Raw genomic sequence first — 6722 nt, forward strand, 5'->3', positions numbered from 1 at the left:
TCATGCCTGCCCCCACATCTTTCTGGGGGGCCAGGGGAAGAGGGAGGGAGGCCATGGGAATCCACAGCCAAGTGAATACAGTGTTCATAGAGAGAGTCCTATTCTCCACCTAAGTCCTTTTCCTCCCCTCAGTGAGAAGGAGGAGGGTGCAGAAAGTATCCATCAAAGCCAGGCAACTGAAGCCCTGAGAGAATCTTCTGTAGGGTGTGGGGCACCAGCAGCAAGGATACAGGTGCTGCCCCCGGCTGGCTGGTGGGATGCTTGTGCAGTCTATGAGCTGACGCCTGTGAGCAGGTTGCAGGAGGAGTCTCTGGGAGGTGTGGATCCTGATGAGGGTGGGTGTGGAGGGTTCTCCCTTCCTGAGCATGAGACCACTTCCTGCCCAGGGGGTACTGAAGGCAGGATGTTGTTGATAGCGGCCTCGCCATTTTCACAGAGCGGCCCTCACCACTTTCACAGAGGACAGGACTAGGTCTCTCCATCGGAGTCCCAAGATATAGAGAGTGGAAGATGTTGGTAGTTCTCGTGGATCATCGGGAAGGACACAGAGAAGAGGAAAGACAGTCACTCTGAGGCCATCCTGCATCTTGGACACGATTCTATGGAAGGCACCAAAAGGAGACACAGTGGACTCTAGCTCATGGGAAGTTCTAGGGACCTGAGCGGGTAGGAGTAAAGCAAAACACCAAATGAAGGAAACATAGAGGTCGCCTTAACACAGAACCAGATTTAGAAAGAACGAGTCAAAGGTGACACCCCATCATTGACTGTTATAGCAAACAACACTTGCCATTTATCCCAGTCCACTTCCTTGCTTCCAGCACCAGAGACCCAGCCCCAGCAAATGGAGGGCATGTCCTAGAATGACACCTGCCTCTCCCCATCACTTCTAGGAGGGGTTGGAAAGGTGCCAGAGCAACCCACCTGCCTTCCCCACCCCAAGCCGTCTGACGCGTGAGCCTGGCTGACTGGAGACAGGGAAGGAGGTGAGATGTCAATTGGATAAGAGATTGGAGACTTAAACTGGACTAACTTTTAAAAATAGAAACTGACCAGAAATCTATGTGATCTTTCCCAGATTTAATTAAGGCAAGAGAAAAAGAAAAATGGAATTTGGCAGAGCAAAGTGAAACCTAAGAGTATTAGTCTGCTAGGGCTGCCGTAACAAAGTACCACAAACTGGGTGACATAAAACAAGAGAAATTAGTTGTCTCATAGTTCCGGAGGCCAGAAATCTGAAATCACTGTGTCAGTAGGGCCATGTTCCCTCTGAAACCTAGAGGAGAGAATTCTTCCTTGCCTCTTCTGGCCGTTGGTGTTTGCCAGAAATTCTTGGTGTTCCTTGGCTTGAAGGCACATCACTCCAGTTTCTGTCTCCATCAGGACAAGGCTGTCTTCATTGTCTTCCTTCTGTGCATTTCCATCTGCCCAAATTTATATTGTCTTCTGAGGACAGCAGTCATGCTGGGTGAAGCCCACCCTTAACAATCTCATCTTCACTGGATTACATCTGCAAAGACCATATTTCTCTAAATATGGTCACATTCGCAGCTACCAGAGGTTCAGATTTCAACATATCTTTTTTTTTTTTTTGCAGATACAATTCAAACCATAGCACTGTGACAGTGGGGGGGGGGATGTTTCCTGTTTACACCCCATAATATAATCAAAGGTTTGTTCCAGTTATTATATCCATATTGCTTGATTAAAATCAGTCATGTTTGCTTTGAAGTATGTTACTTTTACTTGTAACAATCTTCCCTTTAATGGTGATTAGTTGATCTTTTTACCACTTTAGTTACCTTTGTTTCAAAGGATTTTTTTGAGTGCACAAAAGTTTGCATTAGGCTAATTTGCATACCATTTACCAGTTGAATTTTTCACACTCTGATATTAATATTAATATAGCAATTTAGTACAATGTTAAGAGCTGGAGATTAAATTGTCATCATGAAGCAGAGAGCAAAACTGAAACATATTAAATACCTGGAATTTGGACCTAGAATGTCCAACACTGTCCTAGAAGATTAAATAAATTCCTGATCAAAGGTAAAAGCTTATCCTCTTAGACTATTGGAGATGAATACTAAGCATTCATGCTTGTAGCTTCCATAACTGGAAACCTAACTGGGTCCTTTTTTTATAAATTTGAATTTTAATTTTTGTTGATTCTGCAAGAAATTGACAAAATAAATAAAACCCCAGTTTAAAGAACTTTATAAATTGACATGCTATATCTCTCAGATGTCCTGGAAGCAGAATTCTAAGACTGTGATTTTAAAACTCCAGTCCTCTGGTGGGGTGACATTCAAGCTTAACTAAAGATTTCCTCTTTTGACAGTCTTCAGTAAAGTTCACTAAATTTGAGAATATATTACTATTTTTCCTCTTTTTTACAAAAGCCTCTGGCAATGGGCATTCCTTTAGTTTTAAAGACTGAGCTCTTCTGTTCTTTCCAGAAGAGCACCCACAAGCTAGACCTAATCCATAGCCCTTGCTAAATTCTAATTCTGAGTCACAAGCATCTGATGGATCATGATGTCTCTGGTTGGTGTTGGGCACCAAATATCCTGAAGCTTGATTAATTGGATTCCAAATGGCTGGCTGTCTCTAAGGTCACCTTCATTCTTTTGGAATACATTGTGTATGGAATCAATGAGGCATCAAGCTTCTAACCAAACAAATGGCCTGCAAAATTATAGTTGTTACCATGTCATTTTATGAGAGTGAGACAGGCCGCTGTTACCCTATTTGTCTTCTTGGCAGGTTATAGAGCCCAGCTTCAGTTCCCTGTGTCAAATGTCAGCGCAGGTATGTGTCACCAGTCAAGGGACTCCAACGGACAGATGGTCGTGCTCACAAACATTTATATAGAAAGCTGTTCATAACGACATTATTTACAATAGCAAAAAATGACAGCACCTAAATGTCTAATAATAAATTATGGCCCCTCCATAGGTTGGAACAGCCTGAGACCACAGACAAGTATCTTTTGAGAAAGAGTTTAAACGACATACTGAAAAGTGAAAAACAGGGCTACAATACTACATATGATTGCAGCTACGTAAATTGTGTGTGTATAAATGTCTTTAAAAACAGTCATTGGGAAAACCTCTAGAATATGGAGTTATTTTTATTTTCGTATTTATATTTTTCTGCATTTTCTAGATCTTCTACAACCAGCCTGCATTTTCTTTTATGAAAGTCATTCTGGCTCCCTGCTCAGCGGAGGGTCTGCTTCTCCCTCTGACCCTCTTCCCTCTCGTGCTCTCTGTCTCTCATTCTCTCTCTCTCAAATAAATAAATAAAATCTTTAAAAAAAAAAAAAAAAAGGGCGCCTGGGTGGCTCAGTTGGTTAAGCGACTGCCTTCGGCTCAGGTCATGATCCTGGAGTCCCGGGATCGAGTCCCACATCGGGCTCCCTGCTCAGCGGGGGGTCTGCTTCTCCCTCTGACCCTCTTCCCTCTCGTGCTCTCTGTCTCTCATTCTCTCTCTCTCAAATAAATAAATAAAATCTTTAAAAAAAAAAAAAAAGAAAGTCATTCTAAAAATTTTCTCTTCTGCTTAGGTGAAAAGAGTTAATTCTGTTTGTATAGACATACTGGTGGCAAATGGGCTTTGGAGTTCGAGGCAGCGCCACGCGTCTGGACTTGCCCACCAGAAGCCGGTGCTGGCTTTCAACTAGACATGTGAGCGTCACATGCATTCATTCACTCACAAACATTTTCTACTCCTGAGACTTAGGTCAGCAATCATGCAGAGATTTTGGGAGGTACTTACAGTAGACTGGGAAGATTTTAAAGGTATACTTACACCAGTATTATACAAAATAGAAAGCAATGAGCTAGTACTAAAAAGTTACAGATACAGATAACATCTTTACAGAAGTAAAAAAAACTGGAAAGTTAATAAAATAAAGTCAGGCCTAACTTTTCAAAGTCTGATAACAGTTGGAGACACCAAGTAGCGACTTGAACAAACCTGTGAGACTCAGTATCTTCATGTGAAAATGGGGACAATACCAGACAACTCACTGTAGTTTACACACATACACACACACACACATAAAACAACTATTAAAGAGTCTAGAATGAAATGTATATTTAACTATTTGGGTGATATTATTATTATTATTATTATTATTATTATTATTATTATATCATTAAACACCAATGGAGAAGAGTGGCTGGACTTCACCCTTTATTTCCTATCGTATGAGGCATTTCTTCTGTTGCCAATCTTGCCATGAAGCCTGATTTATTAAGGAGCCACTGGCTTCCTTAGAGTGCTCAGAAAAGAGAAATGGCTGGAGTATTCAGACTGCATATCGGACTAAGCTCATGATAGGTGCTTGTTCACTGTGCTCATGCAGGCATGACTATGATAATCAACATCAGCGATAAAGGTTTTGGTTCTCTTTAGAATGAATCATACTTCATGCCAAATAAATGCAGATGGCCCGGTGTTTGCAGTTGAAAACCCAACAATCTATGATATCAAAGCAATGTGAACAGAAGACCCAGGAATAGAATGCAAAGAGGAAATTAGACTGGGTAGCTAGAAGTAGACTCCACAGATTACTCACTTGATCCACCGTCCTAGTATGCAGTGACACAGTAGAGATTTGGAAAACCTAAAAATGTTATCCTTAACAGGAGGGTAAATTCCCAAGACCAGAATTTGTTGTCTTTCATGAAGCCATATTGGTAACAAAGCCAGGATATGGAGTACCACCCTAACTGAAGCATTTCCATTTTGTTTATAACTGAAAACTAATGGTTGCCTTGGGGCGTGTCTTCCCTTCTTGTGAAAGGCAGTGATACACACTGGTACATCTTTGCAGTTTTCAGAATTACTGCTCGCCAGTGTCGCAGGCTCTCCATCTCCTAAGGACATGGTAGGATCCTACTACCTGATCCCCATGGGTTGGGGTGCTATATAATTGGAGCCATGTGTAGCTTCTGGACAAAACATGTAATTGCTGGTATTCCGCCCCCCCCGGAGAGCTCCACTTTCCCTGTGGCACATTTGAAATGGCAGCTCCATCAGCCTGAGTGCTTGAGTCATTAACATGAGCAGCGTCTTCTATACTTCATCAAACTTCTATGGGTATGTGGCATGAGCAAAATATAAACTTACCTGAGATTGGAGACTGGGGGTTGTTTGTTACTTCATTACCTAGCTTACCTGTCTGATATTAACTGTAACAAATGACATGAGGACATTAGAAGCTGATCTCTTTTACCCTCTAAATTGCATTCCAGAACATTCAGTTTTCTATATGCCATAGAAGGCAAATAGAAATCACTATGGTAATTAGTAGTAAATAGCTGGGCAAGTAGGGATTACTAGGGCTTTGAACATAGCCTATTATTACTATTTTGCTTGGGGAAAAATACAGAAACAAACCAAAATTAGGAAAGGGGAGTGATGACATTTAGTTCTTAAATACATTCTTAATTGCATCCATCATTTTATAGAGAAATTGATTAGTAGAAAAAGTTACAAAGAAAATCCATTCTTATAGAGAGAGTTTACCTGCTAGGACTAAAAAGAAATATAAATGCAAAAATGGTGAGTACTCTTATAAGAAACTCCGTACTAAATTTGGGAAATTTTTAAGAATCTTAGAAATGGTAATTAGTTTTTTGAAACATTTACTATTTTAAAGAGCTATTCAAAGTTAATTAAATCTGCTTTATATTTCTTGATTACCAAATCATTCCTATTATATTTCACACCAATTGCTTATCAAAACTGCATGCTAAATAACCTCGAGCATTTACTAATGATGCAGATGTACAAAAATGGATCCTTCATTCCAATTTCCAATGCTTGGACATACCTTAAAATCTAACTGGTATATAGTAGCGGGTATTATTTATTGTCCCTCTCCCCACAAAAATCTACTCAGCCCCCTTCCAACAGCCAGTATTTCAGAAAAGGCTGGTTCTAGTCCTAACACCAGACCCAAAGAGTATACCACACTTGGTGTAAGTCGTCAATGGGGCTCCCTTTCCCATCCTGTGCGGTTTAGACACGTGCAGGTGATGCAAGGCTGATGAAGGAGTGTCTTCCGCAGGGTTTCAGAGAAGAAATGGCCCACGCTTCAGGAGCTCACAGGAAGAAATGGTCTCTTCTGAAGGTTGCCATGTCAAAACATGATGCTTGGAACTACTATAGCCATCTTGGCACGATGAGTGGATTTTCATTTGTAGTCTCGCCCAACATATGGAAGAGGCGCCAGTAGAGACTTAGAAAGAACCATTTGTGGATCCTTTGTGAAATCATTGAGCCATTGAATTACCTAACTAGGGAGTGTCCATGCTTCTGGTCTTCTTGTTATAAAACAATAAGTTTTCTCTACTGTTTAAGCTGTTTTGTGACTTGAGTTGGGTTTTCTGCTACCTTCAGCCAAAGGTATCCTGATTCAGAAATTAATCATGTTCTCGAGGTTTGTACTTTAGTGATATTGATAGATTGGTAGCATAGGGTTTTATTTTAAAATGATTAAAACTTGTTTGTTTGTTTGTTTTAAAAAAGGAATGTATCCTCTCTTGCTTGAATATACTTAGTGTGCATCTAACAAAGGAAAGATGAACCTTCAGAAATGGAACCTAGTAAGGCAACAATTTAAGTTCATAATGAATCTCGTCGTTATTTCTTAAAAAGTCAAAATCACCTCTAAAGCTTCCCAAGTTAACAGTAATTAATTGTAGACC

The 6722-nt window shown here is 40.6% G+C and overlaps 1 long non-coding RNA gene across 1 annotated transcript; it reads left to right on the plus strand.

Moving 5' to 3' along the window:
• Positions 1-326: 326 nt before the first annotated feature.
• LOC118356998 lies at positions 327-6185 on the plus strand. Its single transcript, XR_004820089.1, has 3 exons — positions 327-986; positions 3569-3689; positions 6083-6185. It is a non-coding gene; the product is annotated as an uncharacterized LOC118356998 (long non-coding RNA).
• The last annotated feature ends 537 nt before the right edge of the window (positions 6186-6722 follow it).

This window comes from Zalophus californianus, chromosome 5 (genome assembly GCF_009762305.2).
Source record: "Zalophus californianus isolate mZalCal1 chromosome 5, mZalCal1.pri.v2, whole genome shotgun sequence".
NCBI lineage: Eukaryota > Metazoa > Chordata > Mammalia > Carnivora > Otariidae > Zalophus > Zalophus californianus.